We start from the raw sequence: 24,355 nt of genomic DNA, 5'->3' as shown, positions 1-24,355 counted from the left end.
TATCTTTTAAACACTAACCAATCTTCAATCCATGCCAATATAACACACTTCCCTTAATACCATGCATTCCTTGTGCACCAACCTTTTATGTGGCAACTTCTCAAGTGCTTTCTGAATATGTGATATGGCTACCTTTATGCTCATTATTTTTCCAAAGACCTGGCAATAACAATTGCCATAAACTCTTCCTTAGTGCTTGAATCTAGCCCGTCAGTTATATTTGGGATGTTTGCAATATCCTCTGTCTTGAAGAGAGATGGAAATTATTGATTTAACTTATCTGCCATTTCCTTGTTTCCTACTATTACCAACTCAATCTCACTATGTGGGGCCCCATTTGTATCCTAGCTACCTTTATACATAACACTCATGCTGTTAGTTTAGATATTACCAGTTTTCTCACATAATTAGCTATTTTCTTCCTATTTAACTTTTTTAGTCTCCCGTTGCTGGTTCTTGTAACATTCCCAGTCCTCACGTGTCTCATGAGCTTTTCCCACTACATATGTTTTAGTCTTTGATTTAATATTTTCGTTGACCTTGTTTGTGAACCATGGATGGGTTAGAATTCTCCTAGGGTCCCTCTCAATCTGGGATAAATCTCTGCTGACCATTATGAACACACTGAGAAAATCATATATTTGTGTATGCACAGCATTAAACCTGCATTCTTTAAGGGATGCAAGATCCCAGAGCAATTTCTTCAGAATTGAATTCTCATGATAATTCAGGTGTTCTATCTAAAAACATGATCCTTTTCTCATAGGTGGTTAGACTATTAGGCCTGTGGTTTTTGAATATATATAAAGGAAAAGGAGCAAACAGTGTATTAATGAGCAATCAAAGGAAGATGGCTTTTGGTATTACTGCAGCATTATATTAATGACAAGACAGGCTTTCATCTAATTTGAATTATTGATCTGTATTATTGATGTCATTATCATCTTTGCTATCTCATTGTTAATTATTACACTATTGAGAGCTTTTTCTTTCATCAATGTACTGTCCTTAGTCATTACTCATTTACAAAATGTCTCAATTACTAAAATAGACACACAATGATGGAGTAACTCAACGGGACAGGCAGCATCTCTGGAGGGAAGGAATGGATGAAATTTCAGGTCGTGACCCTTCTTCAGTCAAACATATTATTAACATATACATATAGTATGGTCATCTGTATAGGAAGGAACTGCAGGTGCTGGTTTAATCCAAAGATCGGCAAAAATAGTTTTACTCCATCTTTTTGTGTCTATCTTTAGTATGGTCATCTGTCTTTCTCTAAGTAACCTGCACCTATGTTCTTACTGGAGGTTGCATCAGTTTTAAAGAAAAACTGTTTCTCTTGTAGGACGTAGTTGCAAGAATCTGAGCCCAACCAAGCCCATGGTCATGCAAAAGCAAATAATGCTCATTACCACATTCTCATAGACAATTATGAACATACAATAAGAGCTGCTTTGCTGGAAATTTCCCAAAATCATGTTGAGGTATTAATTTATTAATTGCGTCTCTTGCATTGCCGTGCCTTCTTAAGCGTAAAAATACAGTTATTCTGATGCACAATTAGACACCACCTGGGAGGACATGGAAACAGCTTTGAGAGCAACTTAAGGAGACATTTGAAAGGAAAGAATTTTGAATTGGAAATAAGTAACAAAGAGCAGGGAAGTGAGATTAATTGAAGTACACTTTCAAAGTGGCGACATGAGCACTATGGGCTGTACCTACTTCTATGGCTACATTTCCTGCAAAGGAAATGAGTATGGCTGATGCAGCGTATCCACATATGCTTATGAATGAAGAGAGAAGATACATCTTCCTTAAGAATCATGAGAGCACCAGGCATTATTTATTTACAATCCCTTACCCACTCCAATCTCACCCGCTCTGATCGCAAAGCCCTCTGCTCACTTTGCAACAATCCCAACACCGGTTTCTAACCAATTTAACTCCACTTTCCATTCCCATCATTACCTTTCTTTCCTGGGCCTTATCCATTGCCAGAATGAGGCATCATTTAAGCCATATTTTGCTTGGGTAGCTTACAACCTAGCAATATGAACGTTGAATTCTGTAATTGTAGGTAATTTCTACAAACACTCCCCTCCCCTCTCCGCTCTCCCCTTCCTTTACTAAAAGTCAGTTAACCTGTTCACAACGATGTATCCTTCTTGGTATCACACCATCTCTAGTCAACAATCAGCCTATCAGGGAACCTCCCAGCCTGAGGTGATTTGGTGCCTGCCCGATTTGTCCTTTTTTTTTTTTATTGCTTCCAGCTTCCCCCCCCCCCCCCCCCCCCCCCCCCCCCCCCATAACTGTCTGAAGAAGGGTCCTGACCTGAAACATCACCTATCCATTTTCTCCAGAGATGCTGTCTGACCCGCTGAGTTACTGCAGCATTTTGTGTATATCTTTGGTACGAACCAGCATCTGCAGTTCCTTTTTTGATTACGTAGTATTTATTTACACTTGTACTTGCATACAATTTATGGAAATTCTAAAGTTATCGTACCCATGGAAAGGCAAATACAGCTTTGACATGGAACTCGGAATCATAGACTTTATGTAATGTTCCAGAGAGCAATATCTTCAATTGATAGCAAAGATTATACCAGCTTCTTCCACACTTTCATCTTCACCACTGATAACCAAAAACATGTCTAAATTGACTATAGCTCCCTGACATTTTAATCTGAAACTAGAAGATACCGCGTGCAACCAGCATTTGATCCAGTAGACTTTCAAAATGCAAGGACGTTTAAAAGAATACATAAACTATAACAACAAGGTGCAGGTGGAGCCAGCTGGTACAAGAAAAGATATCTAAAAAATGTGTTCGTTGAATGCTGAGATCAAAGGAATCCTTTGAAGAATCTACATGAGCATATCAAACAGTAAGTTTTATATATTTCCCATAAATATGCGTGCCCCAACCATTCGAATCCAGTAAGTAATGATTATTTTTTGTCCTTGTGCCTATGGGACAAGGTGTCTAGGATGTAACTGAACTGACAGAAATGATGATGTGTGACTGTTTTCTGCTTGCAGTCTGCCCAAATGTTTTGGATTACATTCGTAAGGTTGAGCAACAACAACACTTAACATTCCATGCATTAACTTCAGCAATGCAAATATGATGCTGTTACCATTCTTATTTAAAAACAAATAACAGTTTGACCATATTTCTCATGTGGCAAAGGTGAGGATTATGCATCCTCCTACATGTCCCTGTCCCTTGAGTTTTGGTCACATCTTTTCTTCATCATTGCAAATATCGGATAAGATAGGGAAAACAGTACCTTATGGATGAAAAACATTTATTGAATAAATGCAGCCAACAATTATTTTGGTCAATCATGTGGAAAGAGAAACTAGTCAATATTTCGGGTCAGGTTCCACTCCTTAGAAACACTTCTGAGGAATTATTCCTGACCGGAAATGCGAACAGTTTTTTTTTCCCACAGATACCGCTTGACTGGCTGGGATCTTCCAGCATTTCCACATTATTTCAAATTCCAGCATCTGTAGTTTTGTTTGTTTTCCATTTTATTTTAGTTTAGTTTGGGAAAATTGTAAACTTGGGAAAATTTACAATCTTTGCTGAAGCCAATGAACCTACGTCTTTGTAGTGTGGGAGGAAACTGGAGTACCCGGGGAAAACCCACGCTGTCACAGGGAGAATGTACAAACTCTATACAGATAACACCAATAGTCAGGATAAAATCCGGGTCTCTGGTACTGCAAGGCAGCAACTCTACCGTTGAACCACTGTGCCAGCCGTTTAATGATGCTGATTTTGGTTATTGTTTGCTGATGGGATTATTGTGCGGAAAAACTGCAATCTTAAACTTGTTTTTGCTGCTTATTCTTCATTAGGAAACGAGCAAACTAATTTGATGTTAACCATTACACTTGGGGTCAGTGTGAGTTATGGCTAAGAAGCAGAAAACGGCACCACAGTATAATTACAACACGAGTCAAATGAGCACTTTACTAAGTCCATTACTTACTTTGTTTTTCATTATAAGCAAATATCTACTGAAGGAGGAATAGTTTGCTGTACAATTAGAATTTTTATTCACCAAACAGTTTTTAAAATAAATGCAGTTATAAATTTTCAGGCATGAAGTAGTAAGCACATTGCCGAAGCAAAGTCATTATTAAATGAAGATAAATTAACCAATTTCCTTTAATGTTGTTGTGCATTATGTAGCAGAAAAACAGTCCAAAGTAAGAATATTTGACAACAAGGAATTTTGAGAACAACAACTTGTTAAACTGATTGAAATTAAAAGAGCTTTCATTCATTTCATGATTTTCAAAATCGAAATAAATATTTGTTTTGAAGTGTCGTGTGAAAAGTGCAGCAAATGTTCCCACTCCATTAATTGTACACAATCATCTCCCACAACCTCCCACAAACATTAAGTGTGGTAAACATAGACATACAGCATTGGAACAATTCATAATGCCAAGTTAAACATGTGATCCATTTATCCATTTGAAAAGCCTCCTAAATGCCACTTAAATCACACCTGCCTCCATCACCACCCCTGGCAGCACATTCCAGCCACCCACCTCTCTCTGTATAAAAAAACTGCCCCACAAATCTCCTCTAAACATTCCACGCTCACCTTAAAGCTATGTCCACAAGACCTTGACATTTTCACCCTTGGAAACAGGAACTGACTGTCTGCATTATCTATGCCTCTCATGATTCTACATACTTCAATCAAGTCTCTCTTCAAATTCTGGCATTCCAAAGAAAATAATCCAACCTCGCTTTATAAGTAATATTCTCTAATTTGGACATCATTTTGGTAAAACTCTTCTGCATCCTCTCCATAAGCCTTTTTAATGTGAGTATAATTTTTCTCCCTAGAAATAATGCATGGGGCCAAACGGAATTGATAACTCACCCACCTCATAAATCTCATAAATGAACGAATTACAACACAATTATAACATAATTGTTCCATGCAACAGCTGGTAACGGTTTGGGTAAATTGTAATGATCTAGCAAACATTTGCTGCCAGTCTTTGCTTAGCTGTGGTCCGACCAGTCAAAGGCCATGCTGCAAGATGCACTGAGTGATGTTGACTGGAATATGTTCGAAGCAAGTTCCAGTGATGTCAGTGAGTTCGCGGAAGCAGTCACGGAATTTATCCCAACAATAACCGACAACATCGTCCCCACGGTAAGGGTAAGCACCTTTCCGAACCAAAAACCCTAGATAGACAGGTCTGTTCATGTGGCCCTGAATGCTCGCACCGCTGCCTACAACTCGGGCCTGGCTTCAGGAAACATGGACGTCTACAAGGCAGAGTCCTGCCGACTGCGAAGGGCGGTGAAGGACGCAAAGAGAAGTACAGGGACAAGATGGAGTTACAGATGGAGCAGCAGGACACCAGAAGCCTGTGGCAGGGGTTACGGATTGTAACCAACTACCGGAGCACCGCTCCCTCATCCGCATGTGCCGGCACCTCCCTAGCTGACGACCTGAACTCCTTTTACGCTCGTTTCGAGAGGGGCAACACCACTCCAGGTCTGCCGACTATCGACAATACTGCCAGCGGGCTGATTACTGAAGCTGAGGGGAGGAATGTGCACGCATTCTCGCTGTCCGAGCACGACATGAGGAGGGCTCTGACACGGGTGAACACGAGAAAAGCTGCAGGCCCCGATGGCATCTCGGGGCGAGTACTCAAGTCCTGTGCTACGCAGCTAGCTCCAGTGCTCACTACATTATTCAACCTCTCCCTGGACAAGTCCGTGGTCCCTGCCTGCTTCAAAAAACCATCATTGTACCGGTACCAAAAAATGCCTCCCCAGCCTGTCTGAATGACTACCGTCCGGTGGCCCTTACCTCGGTAGTCATGAAATGCTTTGAGAGGCTGGTGAAGAATCACATCTGCTCCCTTCCTCCCTCGGAACATGGACCCGTTGCAGTTCGCATATCGTCCGAACAGGTCCACGGACGATGCGGTCTCCCAGGTCTTGCACACCGCTCTCTCCCATCTGGACAGCCAGAAGGGGGGCTACGTGAGGATGCTGTTCATAGACTACAGTTCAGCCTTCAACACGATAGTCCCCACCAGACTGGCCGGGAAGCTAATGGAATTGGGGCTCAACACCTCCCTATGTGCCTGGGTCCTGGACTTTCTCACCGCCAGGCCCCAGGTAGTCAAGATGGGAGGGAATACATCGAAGTCCCTCACCCTGAGCACAGGATCGCCCCAGAGTTGCGTCAGCCCCCTATTGTACTCCCTGTACACACATGACTGTGTGGCTAGGTTCAGCTCCAATTCAATAATTAAGTTTGCTGATGACACTGTGGTGGTGGGCCTGATCTCAGACAACGATGAGAAGGCCTACCGGGAGGAGGTGGCTGATCTAGCACTCTGGTGCCAGGATAACAGCCTCCTCATGAACATCAAAAAAACGAAGGAGCTGATCATGGACTTTAGGAGGGCATATCATCCGAGGACGTACACTCCATGAGGATAAATGGGGATCCTGTGGATAGGGTGAACTGTTTTAAATATCTGGGAGTCCACATCTCCGAGGATATGACATGGGCATCACACGCCTCAGCACTCGTGAGTAAGGCAAGGCAGCGCCTTTACCACCTCAGGCAATTGAGGAATTTCAGAGTGTCTCCGAGGATTCTCCAGTGCTTCTACGCAGCGGCGGTGGAAAGCATCTTGTCCGGGAACATTACCATCTGGTTTGGGAATTGCTCTGCCAAGGACAAGAAGGCTCTGCAGAGAGTAGTGCATTCAGCCGAACGCACTATGGGAACTTCACTCGCCCCCCTGCTGGAACTATACAACTGAAGGTGCAACTCCAGAGCAAATAAAATCATGGGAGACCCCTTCCACCCCTGCAACGGACTGTTCCAGCTGCTACGGTCAGGCAAACGCCTCCGTTGCCATGCGGTGAGAACGGAGAGGTTGAGAAGGAGTTTCTTCCCAGAGGCAATTCGGACTGTAAACGCCTATCTCACCAGGGACTAACTCTACTGAACGTTTTTCCTTCCATTATTTATTATGTAAAAGAATATGTGTGTTATGATTGTGTTTATAATTTGTTTGGTTGTTTTGTTGTTTGTCTTTTGCACAAAAGTCCGCGAGCATTGCCACTTTCATTGCACTGCACATCTCGTATGTGTATGTGACAAATAAACTTGACTTGACTTGACATGGTTTATATGCCTGTTATTAAACCTCTGCCTAAAATTTAGCCTCCTGTTTAAATTACACCTTATAAACAGGATTAAATAAGGTAGGCAAATCCAACACAATTTACAAGTAGTACTGACAGGTGCAAAGTTCAATAATAATTTATTTGTGACATCCAATATGGTCACCATTTTCTGCTGAACAAGTCTCTATCCATTTAAGCCAATGTAAAAGCCCAAATAAACCAGATTAAGTTGCCTAGAAGCTCATTTTGGGGATTCCTTGCATTTCTTTGTATATCCTATTGGGTCCAACTGAATTATGTGTAGATACTCGGACGCAAGTATATAGTGACATGTACTTGATATGAATGCTTCTGAATCCACAGGTAAGCTTTCTAAAATATTGAGAACACTACAGCTATGGAAGCAAATTCTACAAAGGCTTTGCAAAGAGTGGAGATTTACCACAGTGAAGCCTGGATTGGAGGCTATTAGCTCTCTTGTGTATGGCGTGCACCTTTAGGTTGATTGCATTTGTCGAAACACGGCGGACCACGTGAAGGTTGCAAGGCTATCTGCTCCAGTTGGACAGAGCGATTGTTATCTCTGGAATGCCAAAGGTTACTGGGAGACCTGATATTTATAATGAGAGGCATAAATGGAACAATTAAATAATAGAGGGCATAGTTTTAATGTAAGATGGGCAAAGTTTAAAGAAGATGAGTGGGGTAAGTATTTTACACAGAGGATGGTGAGTGCCTGGAACACGCTGCCATGGGGCATGGTTGAGGAAGATATAATAATGATATCAATAATACTTTAAGATAGGTATATGGATATGTATGGAATAGAGGGATATGGATTATGTGCAAGCATCTGCAAGAAGTGGTTCTTGGCTTAATGTTGGGTACAGACATTGTGGGCCAAGGGCCCTGCTCTAGTGCTATACTCTCCTATGTGGATATTAGATACTGTTTATAATCAACAGCTGTTCAGACCTTGCAGCCTCTCCATGAGTGCACCATCTTGTCAGCTTGTGGGACCACCCAATTATTGAAGTTGCCTGGTCAACCATAATTCGTTTAAGAAGGAACTGCAGATGCTGGAAAATCGAAGGTGCACAAAATGCTGGAGAAACTCAGCGGGTGCAGCAGCATCTATGGAGCGAAGGAAATAGGCAACATTTCGGGCCGAAACCCTTCTTCAGACCATAATTTGTGCCTTGCCAATGCTATAGATCTCTGCCCAGCAACCTGTGGTGCATCTGACCAGTCATTTCCCAGCCCAGCAGTATTGGCTATTTCTTGAAAATTGCCACAATCATTTGATCTTCCTCACTACATCCTTGTACCAATTCACCCTATATTTGCAGGACCTCCCAAGAACACATCGGCAAAATGCTGCTGCTGTTTACACATGAAGTTAGACTTCTACTACTAGTAATAGCCAGTCTCCTCTCCCATATGTCCGCATCTTTCCAATTTATATTCTCACTAAGGGTTCAGTATCATTAGCTACCAGGTCCATTGCTACATCTTCCAGATGACTGTTCCCTAGCAAACATTTCCAGCTCACCAACATACAGTATTTGTCAAGTCCACTTCTGCCATCATTAACATTCTACCTTAGAGGACCTCATTCAGTCCATCTTGCACTTGAATATTTCCTTGCTGCACCATCCCAGATCCATTACCAAGTGCAGTCTCGGATTCCTCTGCATTTTGTAAAATAAGGAAAGTCGACCTTCTGACCATAGAATTCTTTATTAAAAGTGATCAACAGTCAAATAACAGGTGTGTAGGAAGGAACTGCAGATGCTGGTGTAAACTAAAGCTCGATACAGAATGCTGGAGTACCTCAGCGAGACAAACAGCATCTCCAGAGAGAAGGGATGTGTCGAGAACCTTCTTCAGACTGGATGGGTGACGTTTTGGATTGAGACCCTTATTCAGACTCAACTAACAGGAGCAGCTGATGCACAGTTTTTAAAGTCATTTCACATGTTACGTATAGTTCATAAAGATGGATATATACTCAATATATATCACAATCACAAACTGCAGATACCAAGGAATGATACATGATAGTCTGAAGAAGTTATTTCATCAAATGCCAGGATGCAGAATTTATCATTGCAGGGAGTAATTGAGATTTAAAAAATGTAGATATACATAGGGAGAGGCTATAGAAATATATGAAAATTAAGGCAGTGAAGTGTTATGCTGATAGAATTGCACAATTGATAATGAGAGGAGAGACGGCATGGTGGCGCAGCAGTAGAGTTGCTGCCTTACAATGCCAGAGACCTGGGTTTGATCTTGACTCCTGGTGATGTCTGAACAGAGTTTGTACATTCTCCCTCAGCCATAATCGAATGCCAGAGCAGACCCGATAGGCCGAATGGCCTAATTCTGCACTGATGTCATATAGGGCGGCACAGTGGCTCAACGATAGAGCAGCTGACTTACAGCACCAGAGACCCAGGTTCGATCCTGACTAATGTGCTGTCTGTACAGAGTTTGTATGTTCCCCCCGTGACCTGCATGGGTTTTTCTCTGAGATCTTCGGTTTCCTCACACTCTTCAAAGATGTGCAGTTTGTAGGTTAATTGGCTTGGTATAAATATAAATAGTCCCTAGTGTGTTTAGGATAGTGTTAATGTGTGGGGATCGTAGACTCAGTGGGTTGAAGAGCTTTGGCTCAGTACATTTGAACAGCATCAATAAACCCAACGGGCTTGTATGATTAATTGATATCATGTTTTTAAATTATAGATTAGTTCTTGTACTGTAACACTATAAGTCATAAAATATGATATGTGGATAGATGCTTACACAGTTCTTTGCAGTAAATTAATTATACAAAGATGCTGAATCTCAGGCATGTCTTTTAGTAACAGCATTCATGTTAGCACAAAATATTCTCAAGACAATATCATCTGGGATCAAATCCAAATCCAATTTTCACATGGATTATCTAAAATATATTTGAATTAATTTCCTCTGGATAATAACAGAGTTGGATCTTTTATTATTTACTTCGAATTAAATTTTGATCATCGTCCAATCTAATTGGTTATTTCTGTATTGAGCACCTTAAATCTTGAAACAAATTAGTTGCAACAGAAATAATATTGGGGGGGGGAGATATTCATTACATTTTCAAGAAGAGAATTGGAATTTTTCGCACACAGTTAATATTTTCATCAAACAAGGCATTCATGGAATTCATCTATGATAACTGCTCTCTGCTAATCACACCAAAGTATGAAATTCTGCATGCTAATATCATTCTTAACAGGGGCATTTTTGGGAACTGAAGTTTAGAAAGATCTACGGGAAGTGGTTGTGAATTAATGAATCAAACATTAATATGTTAATTTAACTAATGAGTTAACTTGCAATTGATCCTTCTTTCTCTTCTGCCATACCATTATTTCCAATCATCCATTTATACTGCAATTCTTCTTTGAATCGTGTCTGTCCCTCCTGCAGGACTAATATGTTCATGATGAAAGTTACTAACAATGCCAACTTTCTCTGATTGAGGACACTCATATTTCTTCTGTCTAGAACCAATCTGTGGTCTTCCTCCCTTTAAAGGAACGGCTTATTTTCTTGCCAAAATTATTCGCAGCATACCATCAGCCAAACTTTAGCCTATTCATTAAAACAATTTGAATCACTTTTCATCCCTTTTATACTTCCTGTTTTCTCACATTTCTTTCCATCATCAACAAATGCGGTTATTATCTCTTCAACTACATCATTAATGTGAATACTAATTATAGCTTTTGAAGTACCCATTGGCATGGTAGCATCATTTTGGTTTGGGGGGTTATATAGGGCAAAACACAGAGATTCAAGGAATAAGAAGGCACATCAGTGGCTCTAATTTCTTAGAAGTTTAACAAAAATTGGCATGTCACTGAATACCTCAGCAAACTTGCACAGTTGCTCTGCAGAGTGTCTCCTGACTCATTGTGTCATAGTCTGGCATGGTAATTCTAATGCACAGGAGAGCAAAGGGTGTGATCCATTATGGGGTACAAGTCCCCCCCCCCCTCCCACACCCCACCTCCACCACCCTTTTTTTCAACTATTGGGTTCTTGAATTGTCATGCTGAACCCTAATCCTACTTTTACAGCAAGACAATACGGACCATCTCTTGCACTGCATGGACCTGTATTCTAACTGTTTCTCTTTGCATAATTTTTTTTTTTATATGATCTTTTTCTTTCCAGTTTCTTGTAGAATTTACGTGCAATTTATGTTTTTGTATGTTGTCTGATTTGCCACTGAAAGCAACAAATTCATTGTACTTGTGACTCAATGCACAGAGACTCAACATGCCTTGCATTTATCTTTCTGGTTGAATTCCATAAAGTTATTTCCAATATTCAATATTATACCTCATCCTCCATTTTGAATTTAATTTTATGCACTATCCTTTGATACATTTTTGGACACCAAGGGAATCAATCTTAGCTATTAATATACTAAACAACTAAGGATCTATCCTGAAGCAGAGAACTTCAAATACTTCTAGATAGACACAATGTGCTGGAGTAACTGAGCAGCACCTCTGGAGATAAAGGATATGCGATGTCTCGGGTTGGCACCTTTCTTCAGATGTTTCTGAAGAAGGGCCCTGACCCGAAACGTCACGTTATCCGTTTTCTCGTGAGATGCTGCCTGACCTGCTAAGTTACTCCAGCAATTTTTTTATATGTCTTTGGTTATAAAGCAGCATCTGCAGTTCTTTGTTTCTATATTCAGAGAATGATAGTCCTCTGAGAGATGGAATTTTGCCCCCTCTCAATCTTGATTGATTGATCCTATTTTGAAGATAATGCATTCTGATTCAGGTCCCACCAACCAGCAATAATACCCAAACTGCATCCACCATGTCAACCTCTTTAAAATGTTTTATGTTCAATGAGATCGCCTCTCGTTCTGCCAAGCCCAGACAACACCATTCTATACAAGCTCATTCCTCACTATTTTGACACCAAATAAATTAACTTTTCAAATGTTGCTGGCTTCTAATGAATCATTATTAAAAAAACTATTAAAAAAAATACGAATTCCAGCATCCAATCCTCAAATTCCATCAAGTAGAATAATGATTACCATGTACCCTTTTATTGCTATTCCCAGATGATACTTAATTATTTTTACATTCAGAACAAGCCAAACTCAAGATGAAAGATCATCTAAGTAAGCAGCTTATTGTAATGTTTCAAATTATTCACAATAAAATAAGGCAATCATATGGTTTGTAAGTTACACACAGTTGGGAATTAAATGCAATAGTTTCGAACCAATTTGACAACAAAAGTCTCAGATATTTCAGGAATAATTGTACTCAGTTTACATTCTAACAAAAAGAATGGACTGTGTTTAATGGAGCAAGTATATTTCCAAATTAAACTTATTTTGGTTTTCATTTGCCATCAGAACAGTTGTGAAGCAATTTATCTGAGATTTGGACAGAAACTGGCAAGTAAATAGTTTTTGTTTATTTTTGTAAAATCTAATATATGAACCGCATTAATGCCTCAATTTCTACTCCCATCTCAGGATTTCAACTTCATTAAAATACTTTTTTAGGTGTTTGAAAATATATTCAGGTTTTCTCCTTTTTAGGAAGTTTTAAGCTAAAGGGGAGAAAGGGCAGATCTTGAAACCTTATATAATCCATTAAAGTATGCATCATTATGTTTTATAATTTCATGGTTTTGTGTATGATATGAACACAAATGAAAATACTGACAACATGTTCTGACAAATAAAGACTGAATTCTGCCAAGCCTAATTTTATTTGATAAACACACCAGCAAATAAGTTATGTCATTGTGTCACGCACACTGAATGCATCCCCATCACTCCTTTACAGTTCCTTCCAAAACTCACGGTAAGTGCATAAGCAGCTTTTACACTAGCTTATTAATAAGGCATCAATTATTACTTTAAGTTTACTCATTATTATAGTGGTGGAAAGACCATGCAGATGGAAGCTTACCTTTGCTCAGTAGTTTAAACACATCATTCGGAAAGGGATTGACTGGATGGGAGCTGAGAGGTTGTTTCTTCTGGCCTGAGAAGTGAGAAAAGGGACCAAATTCTCATGATAAGGAAATTGCCTATTTAGTGGTGGTCACGAGCGGGGCTGGATTTAGATGAAGAGAGGCCCTAGGCTATTCCACTTGTGAGGCCCCTCCCAATCCCCCACCCTCACGACGAGAGGAAGATGGAAGAGTCCACCAGATTGATACTGATGTGCAGCCGAGTGTGGCCAATGAGATAAGGTCTGGAAAGTTGCACCTTTTTATTTATTGCCAGTGCTAGTGTCGAGTTATTGGCTTAAAACACTATTATTCTGAAATGGAGGGCAAGGAAAATTACTGAAGTGGTGTTTAGTGAATACAGTGTGGTGTGACAGCATATGTAAGTAAGGCCTATGACAGTCAAAAATATTATACACCAGGCCTGTACGAAGCTTTTCAAAAAGGGGGGTGGCATGGCACGATTACAAAAAATTTATGTGAAATAAGTGCCAGCAGCGCATATCTCAAGCGCGAAGCTCAAAGACCCTTGCGGCTGGGGTCCTTGGCCCACTTAAGGGCCCTGGAAGCTCTGGGGGTTTAGATGCTCTCTGGTGCATTCTGAGCCTTATTTTGGAGCATTTTTGCACCAAATTTATGACCAATATTTCAGAAATAATTTTGGTAGAGTCAAGAATAATGAGTGGTTGGAATGGGATGATTGGGATCATTGTTGTATACATTTTTTTAAATCAAGAATTGAAGCTGTCCTTGTTTTAATAATCAAGTTGTACTGTAAAATGTTATGTAAAATGTTATTAAGGAGCATGCAAACAATGCAAATAAAATACTGTAAGTTTTTGCAGAAAATAAAACCTTTTTTTAGAAAATGTTTTGTGTGTTGATTTGATTGCATGTTACTGTTCGACTGTATTAGTGTGTGCACATTAAAAATATGATGCAAAATGAAAGTCGCAAACTATGGAATACATATTTTTCAGTATTGTTATCAAGGAAAATAAAGCAGTTCCAAGTGTTTGATATTATTCATATGGAGGAGAAAATATAATTATATTTTTAAATATAAAACCTACCTTGATTTTGCAATCTCACTAAAGATAATCCCCCTTTCCCTCTCCCCCCACTTCCTTCCCCCTCCCTCTCCCTCCACCTCTTTCTCCCTCCCCATCTCTCTCTCCCTCTTCCCCTCTCGTACGTAAATCCAGCCCTGGTCACGAGTGTATATTTCCATGGCAAAAATGCTGGACCTTGACAGTTAATAAGGGACTGATTTAGATCAGCTATCACTGACCACTCAGTCTCCACCCTACAATCTCAGACTTCCCGCAGTCGACAGTCGATGAGAGCGTGGGGGACCACCGTGAGGGGGGAGGGGACGAACAATAGAGCACCCGGTGTCGGTCGACCACGATGAGGGAGAAGTGGAAAATAGGGAGTGATGGGGGGAGAAGAATGGACAAAGGAGACCTGGCGTGGGGGGATCCGCTGTGGGGGAGGGGAGCGAGGAACAGAGGAGGAGCTGGCGTACTTTGTCAACGCCGTAGATGGCCGCTATTCGTATACATTGGGTATGCAAGCAAATAATTTCACTGTGCTTTGTCACATGTGACGATAAAGTATTCCATACCATTCCCCGCTCAGCCATCAGATTGAAGTTGTGGATCAAGACGATAACATTATCTGCATATCTAAAGTTGGACCTCATCTCCCTTGGTCAGGTGTCTCAAATGATCAGGTTAACATGGAACACGGCAGGGTAAAGTGGTTTCAGAAAGCAGGTGATTCTGTACTGACTTTATTTCCATGCAATGGAGGAAGTTATCATTCTGAAACAGAACATTTCTTTATTCAGTGTAAGAAGATAAATATATAAATTAATTTCTCTCATCTAACAATATTGTAAGTTTTGCATAATGCTTGCATCTGAGCTTACATATCCAAAAAACACCTATTTGAAGAAAAATCATGGTTTTCATAAGAAAGCAAAAGGCATTTGTGCAAAGATGCCTCTTTCTTACAATCATACTAAGCCCTAAAATACTAATATCAAGATAATCTAAATGTACGTTAATTGAGAAAAGAGGACAGCAATTAGTAATGCTATTCAGTTGATCAAAGTATTCATGTTTTCAATCTTAGGATCAAAATCACCATCACAGTACATGTTCATAGTTAGCCTACAGTATCCTGTAGATTATTAACCACTCCAAGGCATAGAATTTCAACAGTTAATTGTTTCATGCTTGTACTGTATTTAGATTGAGAGGAAGAAAGGGGGTATTTAAGGAGGGCATTATTTGAGAGTTTATGTTTAGGAAGTAAGTCATCTCATGTCACCAAGCTGCACCACCATCGTGTAAGGAACGAATCACAAATAATTTATGTATTGAGATTCATCACCATCTGTTCCCAGGTCTACGCATATTGTTCATCCATTACAAACATGACATTTAAATGATAATTTTGTGTCACTGGAAGTTTGTTGACTGCCGCTTCATGTAGCAGTCAATTTTCTATTTCAAATAGTCGGTTAGCATGTAAAAGTTAAATATTGTTCATGCTGGAGATATTAACTAGAAACAAAAATATATTGGAAACATTCAGCAACACCAATAGACAAAGAAGCAACTTTAATGATTTGAGTGAGATCATCAGATTCCTGATAATAGCATCTGAAAAATTGGAATTTTGTATTGTTGGACAGGAACAGGCTGAAGGTCAGACAGCAGCTCTTTGAAAACATGCGGCTGGATGCATGTGTGCAGCTGGGTGTTCCATGATACTGCACTTGTGCAGCCCTGTTAAAATACCAGGAGTACACTGGAGATGTGTACACATCTGCACATATGCGTTTTCTCAATTTTAAAAGTAAGCAATATTCAAAAATATATAACAAATACAAGAAATAGAGCAGCACAATGGTGCAGTGGCAGAGTTGTTGCCTTACAATGCCAGAGACCCTGGTTGAATGATACACAGATCACGCGTTGAAGAGGTTTTACACAGGACTTAGTCCCTCAATATCTCCAGGCAACACTTGCCTTTGCATTGACACCACCAAGCTGCAGTACATTCACTGTGGGTGAGATGCCAACTGTGTTTAAAGAATTTGAAGGGGAGGGATCAGAGGGATCTCCCATTGTCAGCCAATTGGGGTTTTGGTGCTTTATGGTAGGGTCTGGCATTGAGCGATTCTGCCAAATGGTTTCGACAGTCTGATCAGGAAACCATCCCGTTCAGTCCATTGTGACCTTCTCCCACATGACCTGCAGGACCACTGTCTAATGGAACTGAGGAGAAGTAGGACATCAGCACATAGTATATGTTAGCTTATTGCTTACATATCTTGGATCTATGCACACACAAAGTTGGCCATTAGGTTAGGTCATTTGGTATAATTTCCCCCCCAATTTTCTGGGGATGTGCATCGTGACCCATCAGACAAGCTTCATCAAAAATCACCATGTGAAATTGAAAATGGCTTAGGTGAGTGCAACAGGGCAGAAGCAGAATATGTACAACAACATTGAGAGCACCTCATATCTGATAATTGCTTCTTGTCCACTATCGAGAAGGAACAACAGTCCCATTTTTGTTTAACCTTGGCTATCTGATCAGTTTTTTTGTTGTTGTACCCTCCGTACCAGATTCCTAGTACCTTTAGGTGACATGACTTGATGGTGAAGTATTCAGTGGGCTAGATGGACCAGTTGCTGAAGAGAATGGCCTCCCTCTTCCAGTGGCTGACTATGGCTAGCTTAAAATGGTTGCAGATGCCAATAGATCCAAGCTGACCGACGTTGGATCCAAGCAGAAGGATGGTGACATTGGCTGTGTACAAAGAGACTTTGACCTGAACGCCCTCACTACCCGGCATCATCACCCATCTTATGCCCCTGTCCTTCCTGATGACTTCAGCGAAGGATTCAATGAACCACAAACAAAGAGGAGAGTGGACACCCTTGTCTTGCTCTTCTGTTGGATGTACCAGTGAATCCAAGGGAATTATCTTACATATGTAAGTTGGAGACACAAGGCTCTTCAGATGCTGGAATCTTGAGCAAAACACAAAGAGCTGGAGAAACTCAGCAGGAAAGCCAGCGACTGTGGAGGGAATAGGCAGACAGCACTTCTTCAGTCCAGACCTGAAATATTGTCTGTCCATGCCCTCCACAGATGCTGCCTGACCCTCTGAGTTCCTCCAGCACTTTCCATTTTTCTCAGTATGTTACTAAGCAAGAGGATACTTTGCATTGGACCTTCAATTTAACTCTGACCATAGTTGATTCATTCAGCTCAGCTCCATTTATTTGAATTAGATCATTAAACTTAATTAAAAGCAATGCTAGGTTAAAAAAAAATCTTTATTTTAAAGTATATTCAGCTTTCATTAATTAATTATAAATTTACATATTTTAAATATATAACCAGTTTTTATTCTATTACTTTTAAATTATCTTTCTACCTGTATATTTACCTGAATGTCCACTCATCTACCCATCCATTTGTTTATTTACTTATCTGTCTATCTATCTGTTTATTTATTCATTTATCTGTCTATTCATTGATCCATTTATGCACTTAATTATTTTTTAGCTGATTTCCAATGTCTCTGATCATCAAAAGGCCACTGGGGATTCTGTAAACATTGCCTTAAGTTCCCAATACCTGTGACTTGGTGGTTGCTCAAAGCCCAATGCACCTCATTGGAAAGGAAGGGCCATGGTGATGATGGCAGGACATTAGGACGAACACACCAATTAACATTTAGTGCGGCTGCACTGAGCTAATGTGGGTGGTGATCAGAAGCAGAAGCCATGATCAGAGCATTCAGACTCACTGCTATTTCTGTTACAGAAAATGTACTTGCACTACAATTTGAAGAGGTTCTTTTAATTTGAAAGAAATTCCATTTGCCTCATTCCATTTCTGTGACCTTTCTGATCTCTGAAACAATGTGTACATCTGTCCTCCATGCACCCAACTAGGTTAGTACATAAACATTTAGCTTTGAAAGGAATATCAAACCTCAACGTTACTATCTCACATTACCAGACAGGAGACAGATCCCGCACTTAACAGGCAAGACATGCCAGCGCGGTGTCTCATTCCATGTAGATATACATTACCTTGACTCACTGCATTTAGTTAAAGAAGGATAGTGAAATGGAAATATTTTTTGTTTATTAATTAACGTAACGGATAAGATAGCTCACATTCATATTTGAAGTCCATTTATAATTTTCTTAAAAGCAGGAAGCTACAGATAAAATCACCTATGTTGCTAAATAGGAAAGCAAGATCAGTATCAGTTTCCTTGATGATTAAAAGGCAGAGTCTAATATTAAAGGCTTCCAAGTAGAGAGAAAAATTGTTTGCGATAAATCAAGTCAATGTCAAAATCTGCCATAGTAACAATTGAAGCAATGAATATTGACTTCAGGTTTTGCATCTGCAAGTACTTTGTGGGGATAATAAGTATTTGCATGGTTTGATCTTAGTTCTATTTGAAAGAACAGTACCTGTATACCATTGGAAGTTGAAGGCTGCTTGGAGAACAAGGGCAAAAAGCAATACTGCTTTTCTGATGTAAAAATGGGGAAAGAAAAACGTGGATCTCACTTGAGAGTGAACAGCAGGATCATTAAGCCTTTTCACCTCCCCCATGACCCCTCCCAGTTTTGGTTACAAGTGGTTTTATGACTGAGTATAGAGATACAAGAGACTGCAGGTGTTGTAATCTGGAATAAAAACCAGTGTTGGAGGCACTCATTTGTCATGCAGATTTTGTGGAGGCAAAGGAATTGCAGATGTTTCAGGTTGGGACCCTGCATCAGGACTGAGAGTGTAGAGGGGCGAAGGCCAGTATAAAGAGGAGAGAGGAAGGGGTGAGGCAGACTGGTCGGTGAAAGGTGGAACCAGGTGATGAGAAAGATGATGGACAGATGGAGCCAGCTTGGGGAGGGAGGTGGTGGAGTTAAGAGACAGTGGGTGATGGGTAGAGATAGATAAGGAGAGAGAAAAAAGGTACAGATGGGGAGTGGAGAGGGAGGAAGTAGAGATAGAGGCTGGATGGTGGTAAGTGGAAACAAAAGGCAAGAGATGTTGGAATCTGAAAGGTCAGCCAGTTGATGTGCAACCAGATAAAGAAAGGATGATACATCTGTTCTCTCCCCCCACCTAGCTCTATCTGCCTCCTTTAATCTATTTTTAAAAATCTGTCTCTACCCGTCACCCATTAGCTACTGTGTCCCGACTCCAACCCTCCCTCTCCCCCAACTGGCTCCATCTGCCCATTGTTTTACTCCTCATATCTCCGGCCAGCCCCTGCCTCCCCTCTACCTCACACCTCTTTACACTGGCCATCGCCTCCCTCCACTCTCGGTCCTGATGCAGGGTCTCAATGTTGACTATCCACTAGCTTCAACAACTGCTTCTTGGTGCACTGAGTTTATCCAACAGTTTGTTTTACGACCAACCTTATCAGGTAAAATTGTTTGCTTGGAAAATTCTTCTCAGTCAATGATGCTGTACATACTATAGAGAATCTAAAACATGTTGTGCTCACCTCTGAAATTCATTCTATTGATTTCACCTCAAACCTTATGAAAGATAGACTAATGTCAATATAACTCCTTTGCCACCTCAAGTTGTACCAAAGCGCTTTGCAGCATCGGATGACTTTTTAAATTCAATATCTGCTGTTATGTCAGTGTGTGCAGAAACGTTCCAACGGTAGCAGTTTGAACATCCATAAATTGTTCAGGGGAGTGGAAATAAAATAAAATATAGCAGATGCAAAATCTAAAAATGCTCGATACACTCCGTGAGTCAGGAACGATCTGTGGTTGGTAAAGCAAGCAGAAGACCTTTGTTAAAACTGGGAAAGGGAGAAAATAATTTAGTTTAAAAACTTTCCGAGCCATTGATCAAATTCAAGTCCAAGAGGTTACAGGTCATTTTAGAGTCATTGAATCATAGAGTGATATATGGCATTGAAACAGGCTCGTTGGCCCGACTTTCCCACACCAGCCAACATGTTGCAGCTACACTAGTCCCACCTGCCCGCATTTGATCCATATCCCTCCAACTTGTCCTATCCTATGTCTAACTTTCTTAAATGTTGGGATATCCCTGCCTCATCTACCTCCTCTGGCAGTTTGCTCCATACACCTACCACCCTTTGTGTGAAAAAGTTACCCCTCAGATTCCTATTAAATCTTTTCCCCTTCATCTTAAACCTAGTCTGGGCAAGACACTCTGTGCATCCACCCGATCTATTCCTCTCATGATTGTATACACTTTCTAGGAAGCTGCAAAGACCTGCCAACACCTGGTCTGGGAACGTCAACCTGCTGATCCAGGAGATCAAAATGCTGAGTCCACTTGTGACACAGTGGTGCATCTTGTAGATCTGCTGCCTCACAGCGCCAGAGGCCCAGATTAGATCCTGAGCTCAGGTACAGTCTGTGTGGAGTTGATACACTCTCCCTGTAAATGCGTGGGTTTCCTCCAGGTACTCCGGTTTCTTCCCACATCCAAAAGACAAATGGGTGTGTAGGTTAATTGGTCACTACTTTAGGGATGCAAAAGTGGGATAACATAGACCTCGTGTGAACAGTTGATTGATGGTTGACGTGGACACAGTGGGTCGAATATCCATTTTGCATCTCTAAACTAGACTAAATTAAACTAAACGTGCAGACTATTACTTCAATTCTTCCCCTGCTTACCTTATTGAATTTGTCTCTGCCCTTCGCCCGAAGATCCTACCACAGCACCTCAACACTGCTGTAAATGCTGAGCTTCTTCACCTTGGATAAACTGTTGAGTAATTGCAGCAAAAGCATTAAGCATTTCCAACCTTCCAACCACCAATTAAAGGCCTGTTGTCATTAAATTGTTTACTCGAGGCACTTCTTCAGACTGTATTATCGCATTGGATGTTTTACTCAAAAACAAACCACAGAATTTGGGATTCAGCATCAACAATTGTCATTCTTGGCTTTTCATTATGACATTTATGCAATTCTGTCACCGACGTAAAAATAGAAGTTAGCTCTCTTTGGGTCATTAAAGAATATATAAGCAAATGTTCTCAGAAAACCAATTATTTTCACGTAATATAAATACATCATTGTTTTCATAATTGTTAGTTTAATTGAAAAGTTGGCAACAATAATTTGTACTGTTCAAAATTAGTCAATGAATTTACACTATTTGCGACCTTGTATGTTATTGCTGCGGCATAGTTTGTTTCTTGGATGTCAATTGATTGAAAATCTGCATCCAGTGATACTGCTGTACGCAATTTTATTCTGATCCAAATTGTCCTGTGTCCATTTGATTTATAATCATCCCATTGTCTGGATTGTTTCCAACATTCTCAGAAACAAACACGATCATGATGATTGAATGAATTCTGCAAATAAAACGAGTCGAGGAAAGGGCTGCTCAAATTGTTTCCTTGACCATTTTGCAAAGTGTCTGATTTACTTTTTAATTGATTTCAAAAGAAATATAAATCAGTGTGTGTGACATATTTTTGATTTGCATTTAGCCAGCTTCCTGCAACTTGCAAAGATCAATCCATTCCCCTCAACAACTGATAGGCTGTAATAGATTCCCCAAATGCTCTCCTCAAACAAAATGAAGCCAAGTATCTATGGTAACTGTTTGGCGATCAATGCTTATTAGGCATGCTGTATCGTCTTGACAAAAATAAACAAGTCTTCTTAGCTGAATTCAGTTTTAATCATCTGCAAAGAAATTGTTTGAAGGCCAATCAGTAATCTCTCCCTTTTAGATACATATTACAACTTTTCTGTTTAAATACCAGATGGCCTCTGGGTTTCTGTTAGAAATGATCAGCTTTAATTAACAAATGTAAATCCAAAAAGAATCCATATTTGATAATGAAGATCGTTCCTCCATGCTTGAACCAAGTTCACTCTGTACCGAATCCATGGCAAATTTCCTGTTTAAAGAGTACTTGTAAAACCCATATTGATGAGAACTAATAAGAAGCTGCCAGTTTAAACAGCCATGGAAACATACTTAAAGTTCGCAAACAAAAACTTTTCACATTTGAAGCATTCTGCCATGAATTATTGATGCATATTCATAACATTCTCGGGAACAAGTGTATTGAGGTTTCTTAGGTAATGTTATTCCCTCAGTTGGAATAAACATACAACGTGGTCTGACAGCTCCCCCTGGCTCCTCCACTGAGCTCCTCCAGTAAGTGAGGATTGGTGGATTGGTGGTGATCATGTATGTAGGGAAGTATCTTTAAAACATTCCCTCAAAATAATGAATCATTAATGCATGATCCATATTTGATCTTCATTGAAAAGGTGAAATAAAAAAAACATTGTTAAATACTCAGCATGTCAGGGAGTAGGTAGGGAGCAAGAAATAGAGTTAACGTTTCAATGATACTTTATTTGAAACCAAACATTCATTTTTTTACAAAATTAATACAATGGATGTTAATTAAAAAGTCATCAATGAAAATGTTTATGGCAATTGTAAAAGGAGAGATGAGGCAGGAGAAATGGAAATGGAATGTGGGTACTAGAATAGTGATGTTAACAAGCCTTTCATCAATTTCATCCATGCACACCATTTTCTAACTAAGCTAATCTCACTTAGCTAATCATAGTCCATATCCCTCCAACCCATTCCTATCCATTTATATGTGCAAATGTCTTCTCAAAGTCATAATTATACCCGGTTCCACCATTTCCTCTGGCAGGTTGTTCCTAATATGCACCACCCTCTGTGTGGAAAACTTCCCTGTTAGGTCCCTTTTAAATCTTTCCTCGCTCATTTAAACCAATCTTCTCTAAGACCTTACCTATGTCCACCATGATTTTATAAACCTCTGTATCTCAGCACCTCAGCTCCTGTGTTCCAGGGAAAGAAGTCCCAGCCTATCCACTATCTCCGTCCAACTGAAATCCTCCACACTTGGTAACATGTTTGGAAATCTTTTCTGCAATGGAATCCTTCCTATAGCAGGAGGAGCAGAACTTCACATGGTGAACTTCACATAATGTGGCCTTACCAACGACTGTACAGCTCTAATATGATGTCTCAACTCTTGTACTTCATTAAGACCAGTGTGTCAAATGTCTTCTTCATTACTCTACATATATTAGCAGTTCATCGAATTATGTGTCAAATTATGTTCCACAACATTCACTGGGCCCTACTATTTACTATGCAACTGTTGTCATTTGGCAATACTAATTGGTCCAGTTTGCTACGAATCATATTGACAGTATCAGCTCCCTGCAGACAGCATGACCAATGCTGGTGTTCATTTTGACAAAAAGAAAGATTGTGATTCAGGAGGCTGAATTTATTTTCCATAACATGTTGCTAGATCTTCATCTGAGAAGTTGGTCGTACTTTTGCCTTGGTATGATATCCAAAATGTGCTGCAAGAATCTAGTTGGGTATAATGATGCCAAAATGATGGTTGAGAGACACTCTGGACTGGGAAAACCACTATCTGTTTGCTAATCTTGGTACTGCAACAGATTTACTAGGGTTATTTTCAAAGATTTCCTGAGGCAGGGATTGCAACGAGGATTCTGCAGTCCCCATACCCAGACTGCGCCATTTTTAAAAATGTATCCCTGAGAATGGGTTGTAACTCCCCCTTCTAATAAACTGCAAAACACTGTCTAATCAACAATGGCATAATTGTTACCAAATTGGGGGATACTTTATCAAACAAGCTTTGGCATATACTGTGAGAGAGGAATTGTTCAATGGTCTAAATGTTCAATTATACTGTATTGTCACATGCACAATTATTTAAAAAAACTTTTGCATACAGGTCAGTGACAATCTCATGAGGTGCAATCACACTAATTATAAGAGTGTAAGACAGTGGACCACACCGAGTTTGTACAGAAGAGTCGCCAAGTTTTAGGCACCATCTTGTACCCTTCAAATCTGAATTCCAATCCTTGTCTAAAAGCACACATTTGGACAATCCTAGGGCATGTCCTACTTAGGCAATTATTCAGCGGACTGTCGGCATCTGTCAAGTACGCGGCACTCGCCTGAAAAACCGGGAACTGA

The sequence above is a fragment of the Leucoraja erinacea genome, chromosome 19 (genome assembly GCF_028641065.1).
Source record: "Leucoraja erinacea ecotype New England chromosome 19, Leri_hhj_1, whole genome shotgun sequence".
Taxonomy (NCBI): domain Eukaryota; kingdom Metazoa; phylum Chordata; class Chondrichthyes; order Rajiformes; family Rajidae; genus Leucoraja; species Leucoraja erinaceus.
Note: the sequence above shows the minus strand (reverse complement) of the source record.